Source organism: Amblyomma americanum, chromosome 1, assembly GCF_052857255.1.
Source record: "Amblyomma americanum isolate KBUSLIRL-KWMA chromosome 1, ASM5285725v1, whole genome shotgun sequence".
Lineage (NCBI taxonomy): Eukaryota > Metazoa > Arthropoda > Arachnida > Ixodida > Ixodidae > Amblyomma > Amblyomma americanum.
The window spans coordinates 175,480,093-175,493,680 of record NC_135497.1 but is presented as its reverse complement, the minus strand read 5'-3'; the positions used below and the strand labels follow the sequence as shown (position 1 = coordinate 175,493,680).

Sequence of the window (13,588 nt, the reverse complement as noted above, 5' to 3'; positions counted from 1 at the left end):
AAAGTTCTGATTGAGATGTTATTTCCTGTACCGATGTATTGGCAGCCTTACCACCGCCTTTCTAGACAACAGTGTATTAAGGCGGTTGCAGCGGATGTGGGATCATTCAGCCGCAAACACTTTCTTTTTTAAACTTCGCACGTCGACCTTACCTGTCAGACCTTACCTGTCAGGCAAAAGGGACTTTTGTGCAATGGTCAGTGAACTGCCGCTTGTTTCAGCAGCCGGAGATTACTGATCATTGCTTTGTGTTTTGTCCTGATGCCATGTTTTTTGGGGGCATTCTTGTACGGGCTCTCCGAAAGGAGATTGAGGTTACGGCCTATACTATAAGATTTTTATCTACAGTGGAACGTTCTAAGGTTCCATTTGATCTTTTTGCGCTCATGGGACTGTTTGGCCTGTGGAAGAGCCGCATTATAGATCGCCGCGCAGAGCTGCCACGTTCATCGAAGTCTCTGTTCAGAGAGCAGTGTGCTTTGGAGAGGTGGTATACAGGCTGCGTAAGATCGACCTGCTGTCCGCCTGCCTTTACTTGATGCATGTATGTGTCTCTCGGAATTTTGATGTGAGGGCAGAGTGATAGCAGGACGCAGTTGTGATTGTGTATGACGGGCCGCGGGATGCGACCTGGTTAAGTCGAGCTTGAAGCCTATCAGGGCGGGTGTACTTGCAGGAATAAAGAAAAAAAAGAAAAAAAAATTGCTGCGCGGTTTAGCATCGTGAAGCACAAAATATTGTAAAAAAGCACGGTATTTTTGCAGGTGGGCACCACCGCCGCGTACCTCAAAGCGTGATTGAGGTGTCCACTGACCTAGGCAGCCAGTGATGCGCCTTTCCTTTCCTCAAAATCAACGGAGTCTGCAAAGTTGTCAAGGCCAATGCCAATGAACCTAATTAATGCTGGAGGCCTATAGCTCCATTGCCGCGTTTCTGTCACAACGTTGTAAACGTCAACGCATACAGCGCATCCCAACGTTTATAGATATACGCATCCCTCTGCCACTACTGCCGCATAGCTCAAAGCTCGAATGCTAGTTTGAGAGCAGTATTAGTTGATGAAGAAGACGATGTGAAATGCAATCGCGAGATTGTTGCAGTTTAACACGAGGCGTGATCGGCTGCGGCGATAGCATGGTGCTCTCGCGCAGTGGCCAGCGAAGCTGATCTGTTCGCGATGTTAAGACATTAGCTTAATACTCAGTAAGTGATGATATATTGTGTCAAACGCTTTCTTGAAATCGCGGAATACTGCATCTACATGTTTATTCTTGTCAAGGAAGTTACCTAATAAGTGTTGAAATTCAACTAATTCTGTGTTGCGTGAGTGACCGTTACGAAAAAGCGTGCTGCGAAGCAGTAAAAAAGTTAATGGATTCGAGGTATTGAAATAACTGACTATACATTATATGTTAAAAAATCTTGCATGAAATCGCCTTCTTCCGGAAACGAAAAAACAGGAAGTGGAGGTGGAAGAGCCCCAATGGTGAGACTAAATAGACTTCATACTATGCGCTCAACCTGGCATCCTTCAGGATGTGGAGGTCCTCGGAAAGGTGCGGTGTAGCGACCACATGATGGCAAAGTCTCGAATTAGCCTAGACTTGGACTCTTCGAGGGAACGGAAGAAACTAGTGAAGCATAATCAAAACGAGTTAGCGGTGAGAGGGAAAGTAGAGGAATTCAGGATGTCGCTTCAGAACAGATATTCGATTTTACCTGAGGACGTCGACCTTGATTCTCAAGCTATGAACGATAATCTCACAGCTACCATTACAGAGTCCTCATGAGAAGTAAGCGGAAGGCTGGTTCGAAAAGATACAGACAAGCTCTATCAGGAGACGAAAGGTCTGATTAAGAAACCCCAAAGCATGAAAGGATTAAACCCCACGGACAAAATAGAACTGGCAGAGCTATCATAGTTTATTACTAAGCGCAAGGTAACTGACATAAGGAAGTTTGATATAGATAGTATCGAACATACTCTAACGAACGGAGGTAGCCTAAAAGCAGTGAAGAGGAAACTAGGCATAGGAGGTTTTATTTACTCCATATAAATAGATTATTTTATCTACTCCCTTATACAAGGGAGGTATTTAGGAGTACAAGGCAGTAAATTTTTTACTACCCACAGAAATGGAGCTCAAAAATGCTGTCATGTTTATTTAGCCTCATTCAGGCTCATTCTTATAGCAGTGCCAGCTGCGGGGGCAGCCGGCAACCAAACTTCGGAACCTGCGCTTCCATAATGTGACCCCGCGTCAAGCGTTCTTTTCGCCTTCTACAAGTCCAGCAGCGGCGTAGGCGGAAGCGGCAGAAGTCGTCTGCTTGTCATCTGCTTTTACTGTACGAGCTCGTTTGGTTGGCTATGCTCGCAGATAAAGAGATGTAACATCAGAATCAATAGTTAAAAACTGAAAAGGAGTCGCGCAGAAATTTTCATGGTTGTGCACCGCGCTATATTTGACTAAAAACCAAAGTAGAATAAGTTGAAAATGAAAACTCCTCTGAAGGTATACTTTGGTATGGCAGTGTTGGCTTTTATATTCACTTCTTTAAGGTGTTGCTTTTAAATATGAATGAGGAAAAATGTAGCCTCATCAGCTCTATCAAGGGTTCAGCGTTTAAACTAAGTTCTATCACAGTTCCATGTTCATGCAACGCACTATAATCTACTGCAACACACGGCGAGAACCACACTCGAAAACAGCTGTGAGAATTAGGCCTAAGTGGGGGCTCTAACGGAGTGGCGACGCCAACAGAGGAAGGTCAGGTATGGTTAGAGCACTGGAGGATTCACAAAAGCAGTTCGAATATGTAGTTTACTGTAAAGGAAAACGGCGGCAAGCCAATATCTTGTACCGCGGCAGGCGCCCGTGAAGGAGCAGAAGTGAGCAGAGATCCAGCGACGATGGTAACCAAGGGGTCGTAACTCACCGCCATTACCAGGCGACTGACCAGACGCAGACGAGACGCTAGGTGGTGGGGCGGATGGCGCAAAATGCTGTTTTTTTTACCTCGCCGGGGACTAGGGGCGCATCGAGAACAAGAAACTCTATTTAAAAATGAGAGTTCCTTCTGCGGTCGCCGATGGTTGAAATACCGCCGCAGCTGCTCTCAGAAATCGTATTAGCGAGAAGCGTAATCCTCGCTCAATTTTTTTCTTCTGGAATCACCGCTAAAGTGGTTGAGTATACTCGCACTGAACGCGCCAGGTATTGTGTTGAAAAATGATATAAAAATTTTAAACCTAACTTCGCATTATTTTCAAATACAAAACAATGAAAGTTGCTTTTTGACTGATCCTTGTTATTGTTTAGGCACGTAGTAACACATTCTTGCTCGCTCTACGCGACCGCCAGTAATGATGTACACACATCGTTCATTCCGACGGTTTACTGTCTGAATGACATTGTCAATATACTGTTCGCGTAATGACAGTGTGATGTCGGAATGATACGGTCGAAGTAAAGAGGTAGATCTACAAATTAATTTTTTTTATGGAAATAAAAAGGCGCAGTAATTGCGTCATTGTCTTCCGTCACCAGAACCGCGCCGTAAGGGAAGACGTGAAGGAGGGGGTGCAAAGGGGCCGAGAGAAAGTGGCGGCGTAGTGGACGGCTCCGGAATAATTTTTCACAGCACGGGGGTGTTCTTTGCATGATTTATTTTTCCCCATGTTGGCATCTTGAAGTCCTCATGATCAGTTTCCCGCCCACTGTCCTCGTCTGCGTTCCCGTTCTGAGAAGAACTCATCGCTAGTTGTCGCACGCCTTGTGCGCTAATATATCCACTGGTTGACAGAGGATGCCTGTCGGGGGAAAATCACACGGCTCGCGCGACTGCCCGCGCGATGAGCGCGAATGAATCAGCTGACCGGCCGGGTTGCGCCAAGAAGCCTCTAAGCGCTTTTGTCTGAGTGACGTCCGCGCGCTCGATCAGCCGCACTTCCTCGCGCAGACGCCGCCTCAGCCAGTGATAAATTAGACCAAAACAAGCGCTGAGGCCTCGATTCGGGCCCTTCGCAACCGCATTTCCGTGGCTTTTACTCGCTGGCGCCTTCGACTCCGCTAGCGTAATGTTTTCTTAACGCCTTCTTCCCGGCTGCGGGACGGATCAGTGGAGGACCACGCAGGGGCCGGCATCGGACTTTCATGAGAGCGCGCCGCTAACGAGGAAACGCGCGCCGCTGGCAGCAGTGGCGCGTGGCCAGTGGACACACGGCCCAGCGACTGTCGCCGGGGGAGGGGGGGAGGGAGCCGCCCTATAAGGTGCGCCAAGGAAGTTCTTAGCACAATTCAATGTCAAGGCTGCGGCATCGAACCGATCGTTTGGGCAAAAAGGAAAGGAAAACGTCGTCTCTCCTGACGCAATTAGGCTTGCATAAACAACAGACGGCCGCCGTCATTGTGTCCTGCAGCAGATGAGACCGGTAAGGACGCCGGAGTCGCAGTCGACGCAGATACGCAGACTGACACCGCCCACGCGTCTCGCTGACACGCCATAAGCGCGAAGGCCCCCGCCGGACACGCAACGGCGCTTGCCCCATTGCTAGCGTTTGCTGCCCGCCGGCCCATCTGCGAACTGCGGCCACCAAGCACGCTCGCCCAAGCCCCGGCACTTGAGATCCAGAAGAGGCTTCTTTAAGCCTGACGGAAGGACATTGGTGGTCCGACTGTTCGTGTTGATATCTGGCTCAAATGAACGGATCTATAGCCTCGGAGACCGCGTCCCGATTCCCGCGCGTCGTCATATCCTGACAGCCCTCGAAACGGACATTCGTGCTGCTGACAGCCCCAGGCGCATCCTTGGCAGCGACAAAAGTTGTGGTGACCTCGCAAGGCGTCGCTCTTCCTCCCATCTTGGGCAATCGTGGTTCCGGCTCTTTGGAACCGTCCATCAGCGCTGTTGGAGCACGGGGCGTCCGTCCTTCATAGCTGGAGCCATGGCAGCCGTTCGCAACCGAGGAACAGCGGGTTGCAAAACGCTCCCGTCGGAGGAACTCTCCACGTGCTGCAAGAAAGCCTCTGTCGTCCGCAGTCTGTCCAAGTCTGCACCATCGTTTCACCTTCTCTGCAGACAGTTTCACAAGCCGCGGGACTCACTGCTCAGCCAACCCGGAGTCTGCATCAGCCTCAAAGGATTCACGAACTTCGTTGTGGTCTTGATGGTGAGTGGAGCTGATCCTCAAGTACCTATTGCGCAAAAAAATGCACCGGTTGTATTTGGCTAACAGAGTGGTTATAAATTTGAACTTCAACGGACCACTTGATTTCCGCTAATAGTGTCCGAGCAGAAATCGAGAGGAGGGGATTGACATGAGGGGGACATGTAATGCGGAATGTTCCTTGGGGGAAGGGAGTCGATTCCAAAAAGGCAGGCGTAGGAGGGGGCGGCAGAGTCAGGTCAGCTGATGAAATTAGGAAGTTCACTGGCGAATGGCTGGCCGAATCTGGAGCACGACAGGGTTATTTGGAGGTCAATGGGAGATGATTTTGTTCTACATGGGCATAGCCTGGTTAATGGGGATGATGACGACTAACATCGTTAAGTTTATATCTGCACAGAACAGTACCCAGACGCGTTTAAAGCCTGTTTATTGCCGCCGTGCATTCGCATGCATGGCATCGCGAGTGCAGTTTCTGTCGTGGTTTCCCAGTGTCACACTTGAGTTTTTTGGGGGGACTTAGCGCGTAATGAAAGCCAAAACCTGATGTTCCGACGAAGCATGCTTCAAACTAAATGCATTGAACCATGCTTCAAGGAGGGTGCTAAGGAATTTCTGGACGTATTAGCGTCGTTTAGTACCGCCATCGTTTATGCGACGGTAAAATAACGCCGAGCTGCTTGGTCCACGGGTGAAATTTCAGTTCGTTCAACTCGCCTCCGCTGCAGCTTCACGTTGGTTCATGATTTCTATTTCGCAGGGTTGTCAGAATGAAATTGACGCCTAGAGTATCATTAAGCATTTCTTATGTGTACAACACAGCGTTTGTCCATTTAAAATCGCTCTCTAAACGTTATACACTACACTGTTCGTCGACTTACTACTGAGGAATGGCACTAAGATTTTAGGTATACTTGTTTTCTAACTGCCAACTGCCCGCACACAGCCCGAACACATATACGAACAGAAATGCAGACGTGTCTCGTGTGCCCAATCACACAAACGCACGAGCACGTTTATGGCATGGCCCGTTTTACGGAGCCCACCCAGGCCCTTCGCGCCACTAAGGTCAACCGTAGGTCCGTGAGGTCCAATTTCATCGATGAGTGCTCAGTGGGTGCGCACGGTATTTCACCGGTAGGTTCCCGGGAGTGGACCCAACAGATACTGCTCCGGACACCACTGCTTTTTCGCAGAAAAGAATAATGCTGCCAACGCATTAAAGAAGAGAACCTCAGTCTGAAACTGCGAGGAGGGGAGCTAAAAACAGAAAAGGCAGGAAGAAGAGAGTCACGCGGAGAGCGCCACGCCGCCACCGCTGAGGTACCTCGTGCGAAGAAGGCCGGACAGTAGCGAGAGCAGCGCCAGCGAGAAAGAGAAGGGGGCGGACCTACAGCTGCCGTCTCGGGCGAGGTTCAGGCTAAGAAGGTCGTGCAGCCGTGAAGATCTAGAGTGTCAGCATTAAGCAGCTGCCGATGACGCCGCCGCCAACATTTGCACCACCGCGTGAGATTTGCAGATAATGATGGTTTGGCCGAATCTTTTAACTAATTGGTAGTCTAGTTTAGCCAATAATTTTTTGTTTACGTGCCAAATTCATCACGCTCCCTGCTGTATACGATTCATTTACTTCGATGTCCTCTATTTCGCAGACTATATATATTGTTTGAACTGCAGGAAACAACACTTTGTTGCTGTTCTTCTTCTTCTTCTTCTTCTTCTTCTTCTTCTTCTTCTTCTTCTTCTTCTTCTTCTTCTTCTTCTCCTCAAGTAATATGCTGTTGTGCTGGCGTTATCGTCTTCTACGCACAGCCTGCACGACTTCTCTACCTTTACTCTGTTTTACACTAAGTATCTTTTCTTTCCTGAAATATTTTTCACCAAAGTTCGTATCTTTGTAAAGAAATTGCAAATTTAAATTAAAGGGACTTTAAGTGTCATCGGGAATTAAATTAATTAAATAAAGGCGTCGCCCAGTGGTAAACAATCGTGTGACGCCAGAGCAGCTTTGGAATCGAATGAGTTCTACTCGACTCGAGCTTCTGCCTCTATGAAAGCGCTTGCAGTTAGGTTTATTAATTCTTAAAAATGTTTTAACGGCCCATGCGATGTTACACGCTATCAAGAAGAGTTGCACGAAGCGCAAATAATCACCCGGAAGAGGCCTTTCGAGCAATGTAATGACACGGTTCATCAATTACAGAAGTGTATGATGTCGGGCTAATTGGTTCGCAATTTTTATATCAGATTACAGCGTGACGGACAGAACCACAAAAAGCTCAGTGGAGCGCAGTAGCATTCCTTTGTTGGCTTCTGACTGATTCCCAGTTTTTCTAAACGTGGAAGGATGCCTTACGAACAGTCTTTACTCACACAATTTTATTTATGAAATACAGCCACCGTGGTGCTTCAGTGGTTATGGTGCTCGGCTGCTGACACGAAATACGCGGGTTCGATCGCTGCCGCGGCGGTCGAATCTCGATGGAGGCGAAATGCTAGAGGCCCGTGTGCTGTGCGATGTCAGGGCACGTTAAGGAACCCCGGGTGGTCAAAATGATCAGGAGCTCTCCAATACGGCGTCCACATAGCCTGAGTCGCTTTGGCACGTTAAATGCCATACAGCAACTTCAACAACATTTATGAAATGCAGATTTATGAAAGCTACAGCCGACGTCATCCAATCAGCGACCGCACGCATGAACAGCTGGCATAGAAACTGTGCACAGGGCGACCACGACTGTGAACGATGCAACAGCCGGGCCATCGACACACCGAAGGCCGCTGCTGCTGTGAACAGCGTTCTGAATGCAGCCTCTCACTGGATGCAATCGGCTGGGAAACCGCTACGTTTAATTGTTTTAGTGCACTAGCACAAGAGATAGTGCACTAGTACTAGCACGAGTGATGGTTCTCATAGCCACCTGACTGACGGCTTCCAGATGATCCCACTGAGCCCTGGTTAAGTGTTGGAACTGTGCTTGGTAAACGAGGCGCGGTTGCAAAACCACTCTCACCAAATGTCGTGCGACATTGGAGCGAGCGCCACCGGTTTTGGGTGCAACACGTCTTATTAGGCCCAAAGTCTGCAACGCCAGCGTTTTAGTCTGATAAAGCCAGGCAGTGCCCGTTCCAGGCAGTAAACCTCCAGTATTAGTGTGCTGGCACTACCCCCCCCCCCCCTTCCCCCCTCACCGATACCGCCGATCTTTTGTCCGAAGCCTGGTTGACCTTGAAAACCGAGCCTCGAACCGAAACTAATACTCAGCGAAAACCGAAGTGCTAGCGGTCCTGACTTGCATTTGGTCTAGCCAGGCTAATCGTCTGTCATTTTTTTATCAGTAAGGCGGATAATATAACATAATTAAACATCAGTGCGCGTTTTATAGTGCTGGGTAAATTACTGTCATTGCGTGCAGCGGCTGTCAGCCAAGAAGTTAGGTCACGCATTTCCAAACGTCAAAACCTTTCGCCGCTTTCCGAAGGAGGCCGAAATCATTAAATTCTTAGCGGTTAACGAAGTGGTTGGCCTTATTCAGTCGTGCAGTTACAGTCTTCGTCGTTCTACACTTCTCTATCTGCGATGTGCAACCCCTCCGGCGTCACCCACGCTTTCTTCAAGTAGTTGCACTCTGCCCACAAGCGCACACTGCATATTCCACTTCCAGGCGGATTGTTGGCGAACTGCCGGTGAAAGATCGCGGTGGCCGCTGTGTATCCTCTGCGTGCTCGCTCCGTGGCCGGCCTGGATGCGTTTTGGCAAGCCTCCACTCAGGGCGCTTTCGCTTCGTGAACGAGGCTGGGCTGTTCCTCTGTGTCAAGCGCAACACTCGATCGCCTATCTTGCCCTGTGTGGGCTGACATTTTCGATAACTGCTACCAGCTGCCTCAACGAGGCGCATGGGGCATGCAATTTTTGGTAGCATGTGGACTGCGTGCGCATTCCTGACTTGTGCGGATATTTCTGTCATGTGTGGGCGTAATGTTGACTGCCACACCACAGATCCGGGCATACCTCTGTTGGACCTCACCACGCACGTCGAAGAAAATTTTCACCTACACTTCTTTCTCTTTCTTCTTTCAGTCCTTTCGTAACTTCTTTTGCGGTCCGATTGAGGTGCCCACCTATTTGACTAGGTTACCGCCTTTCCTTTACTGATAACATCCTCCTCTTGATGCGCGTGCAGGGAAGAAGCGTGTGGCAGAACGCGCTGTCTATTGCTTTTTTTTTTGAAAGGGGCCCTGTAGTGACATAGATGGTCATATTATAGAGCAACAGATCTGTAGATGAGGGCTCTGTGGGTATTCGAGTCAAACTTAAAAGCTCTGCGTGAGCCCTAAAATTTACAAATATTTTTTAAACAGCTTTGCTCAGTATATCGCAACCGATTAGAGCGACACCTCACCGCGCGTCCCCTAACCCGATGACGTCAGTGGGCAGTCTGGGCGAGCCCACTGACGTCATCGAGCGCGCTCAGAGAGCGTGTTCGAGTGGGAGGGATTTGCCGCGGAGGGGTGCAGACCCGGGATATTTTTTTTATTTTCTTTTTCTGGTGCGTCGGCGTCTATGAGTTGAGGGGCGGATGCGAGGCAGAACGTCATTTTTAATCACCGATATCTTCTGTGTTAACAAAGCTAGCTTAAAAAACTCACAGGACGGTTACGACTGTTTAACGTGGAGTTCAGCGAAAGCTGTTTAGGCGTTTAGTTCTGGAGATATTTTGAGGTAGAAAAGATGCAGTGACCTCATATCTCGCTGGTGTAGTGGTCAAGCAATGCACCCCTGCACTGGCAGCTGGCTGTTCCGACGAGAAAACAGAGGGGCGCCTAACAGCTATCGCTGTAAAAGAGAGCTCTTGCGACATGAGTAAGCACTGTCGCCCGCTGCTGAGTGTATGTGCAGTGGCACACATTGAAATTAATATTGGCAGTGGCTTAGCTCGGCTTTGCCAGGTTATACGTAGCGAGAAAATGATCTTCTTTTGTCGATAGCGCCGCTGAACAGCGGCCGGACTCTCCTTCTTGTCACCCATGCGAAACGACTGTGATACGGCCGCCGTGTCACCTCCGCATTTCATACACGCAGCTGTGCATGCGCAGTTATGCGCATAGCTAGCACATGGTATCCACGTGTGTCATGCGCGGCCAGCTGCTCCTCTCTGGTTGCCGCGCATGCGTCCAACCGCTCTTCGATGTGACGCCATGCTCGGCGCACCTGCTGCTTGTCTCCGGCCGCCATGCATGCGCACAACTGTCCTCTCCGAACCGCAGCCAAATGCTTGACTGGAAGCCAAGTGTAGCTCTCGCTGCAAAAATCCTTGCGGTGCGATGACGAGTGATGGAATACCGATCGCTCATGCGGTTTTACTAACCTCAGTATGTTACATTTCATGGTCCCTTTAAAGGAGCCCAAACTCAGCCCTAAATTAACAGCTGGGCTTGCTGAAGCCATATACTGCTTCGCTACTTGCTATAGCTGTCCCAAAATTCATTTGGACTGCGAATGAAAGTAAAAGTGTGACACTAAAACTTCAAACGGAGCTAGATGGCGGGATTGCATGATGTTGACACTGTGTCATCATTGCCAGTTGCCATTGTTTGCTGGCTGTTTTGAACGATTGGCAGAACGGGTTTTGAAGATTCTCGTTGCGGGTTAGACGAAGTCTCTCAAGCGAAATGTTGTGGGCGGGGTCATGCCACCGTTTGAAACGAAGCCGCGCCCGCATTTAGTTATCGTTCGTAAAGGCAAAGTAACAGCCGTCACCTACTCGATCCCTGATGGTGCCAGTCGTTGTGCGAGGCTATTCTTGCTTCTGTTCTGCCCATCAAAACGTCTGCTGAATTACGGCACCCTACGCGCAGCTTTCACACCTGCCTAGTTTTTGTCGAATTAATTTATTTTTTATTTCTTCACGCGTCTTCCATATCCTTCCCCTAATTTCTGTGTGCCTTCGAGTAAAGTTGTCTTCCGTTTTCTTTTCGTACTTTATCTTGATTCACTGCCGCTGTCAAAAGCTGAATGACACTCCTGTTTCAAAGTGTTTTAAGCAGTTTCTCCACTACTTCACTCTCCATTCCGTCCCTATAACCTACTCCCTCCGCCAGGGCTCTGAAGGCGTTCACTTCAGACTGGAAGCAGACTTTTTGCAACTAAACCTGCATCCTGCCGAAGCAGGCTCACCTTGGCTCTTACTGCGCTACTCTAAAAGTCCTCCATATGCTCGGAGATACGATGAGCAGGAAGCGCTGCCCTAGGTGCGCCGCCTCGGGCTGATCTGGCGACGTGCCTCGGTTGCGGCAGCCTGTTGTCCCTGCGTGGCGTGCGCTCACTCGACGCCGTGCTTAGCGTCGAGAGAATTGAAAACCGGGAAGGAGCAACTGGCCTCCATGCTCATATGTTCCGCAGGCCGGGCGCCCGGATTGCTTATGGCCGACAGTGCAGCGCTCTCTTTCGCAGAACGATGACGATGATGATGATGATGATGATGATGATGATGATGATGATGATGATGTCCTCAGGCTTAATGGCGCATACCCACGGCGGGGGATTGGCCAGGATGCACTGTTGATACAAACGCACTCATGGGTAAGGAGCAGAGTAAATGAATAATTTTGTGACATAGACTCGAATTTGGAATAACTCGACCGGCCAAGCGCGGGCGGCTGGTCTTTTCCGCCTTCTTTTTCTCAGCTCCCGCTCTTTAATTTCTTCTAACGTATAAGTTTTTGTTTCATTCCTAACACATCCGCTTGTATAGTTACGCAGCTACAAGCTGATATTTTTGCGATCGTACAAGTTTGCACTCTTTGTTATATTATTTTGCAACGAAGAAAACTTGACGAGTGAGTGCGTGAACTAAGAGTGCCAGCAGGAGTCGAAGGCCAAAGACAAAAAGCAAACAAAGGACGGTCTCTGTTACTCTGGTACTTTTTTTTTAAACTCAGGCCCTTGCCGTACTGCGTAAGTTGGGGCTATAGCGATGCACAAGAGGTATTCGTAGATTCTATTTGCATGCAGGAACCCGAGCAGGCTCTGGCACCTGGGCATTTAAATTTATTCCTAATCCATATGCATAATGCTCCTGCTAAACTAACAAGACTTGGATAGCCACTGGCACTTGCGATGTCTGGAACAAAACGTTCTAATCACTCTGCGCATGAGTCTGCCATTTATTTCTGTGAGTTAGTTTTACAAACTGGTCAAGTACAATTATTCATGTGACGTCATTCTGATACGCACTGTGCGCGCGGCCGTCCCACTGATACGCGCTGAGACATGCGCTACGCCTTCCTTTCCTTCACCCATTTCTCACAAAAGTTATGTACCGTTCTGGCTGTATATAGCCCGTAGCCCGTTGTGCCTCAGGCGGTGCGGACTGGAAAATATTATTTTCCTTTCTTTTTTCTTTGCCCACACTAATATATGTATATAGCCCGTTGTGTCACAAGACGGGGCGGGCAGGGCAATTGTTTTTTCTTTAGCCCATTCTAACCTCTATGTACTGCGCGACGTAACGTTAAAAGGGATCATTTCTTGGTCACCGTGCCACGAGCGTCTGTCCTGCCTGGTCTGACAATTGAAGGTGCATTCACTGCACTGCCACCGTATACCTTAGACGCCCCAGGCGCGTTTTCATTTAATTATGTGGCTCAAAATACTTCAATTTTCCAATGAGGGTGTCTCGCGTATCTATAGCCTGACAACCCTTCGGAATTGTCAATGTTTGTTTTCCACAGCCACCTAATTTCTGCCAGAAACACAAAACATGCACCATGCGAGTTCGCGTAAAGTGTGGTGGAGGCCGTGCGTTCGCCCTGACGTGACGAAATGATGTCCAAGTTTACTTTGCCAAGACGACATTGGACGGCGAAACTCAAGAAACGTGTTGTTTCTTACACAGCGCAGCTCTTCAGCGCCCGTTCGTGGGCTGAGCCGCGTCGCCGCCGTCGGTGCAACCGAGCCAAACCATAAATAAACAGAAATTAACATTTATGCGACTAGGATTCGAACCCGCGGCGTTGCGAACAGATCAGCTTCGCTGGCCACTGCGCGACAGCACTATAGGCTATTCGGCGCAGCCGATGTGGTGTTGTTCACCAGAACAGCAGCTTGGGCTTGCTGGTTTTACATCGAGCTCTTTTCAACGTTTCAGAACCCTAAATATCCCAGCCCTCATTACCCCCCATTGTGAGCGCTGTCTGCCGAGCTCAGGATATTATTGTTGTTGTTGTTGTTTGCCTCATAAAATGACACATACCTACAAGGGGGATTGGCCATAACTATGCGATGGCTACCTGTATTGCAAATTGCATGCGGCAAACATGGGATGATCTAAAAAAATTGGGCAACTCAGTTTCCGTGACAGAGGTGGTTGAGGGTGGTAAGAAGGTCTAACAAGCTTAAATTTATCTGAGGGAGTGAGT

The 13,588-nt window shown here is 49.0% G+C and overlaps 1 pseudogene across 1 annotated transcript in view; it reads left to right on the top strand.

The window, feature by feature from the left end:
- Positions 1–4,343: 4,343 nt before the first annotated feature.
- The window catches only part of LOC144093688 (diacylglycerol O-acyltransferase 1-like), a 65,935-nt pseudogene continuing 56,690 nt past the window's right edge, over positions 4,344–13,588 (top strand). Inside the window, exon 1 of the transcript XR_013306310.1 lies at positions 4,344–5,170. The product of XR_013306310.1 is annotated as a diacylglycerol O-acyltransferase 1-like (transcript). The remainder of the gene's footprint in view (positions 5,171–13,588) is intronic.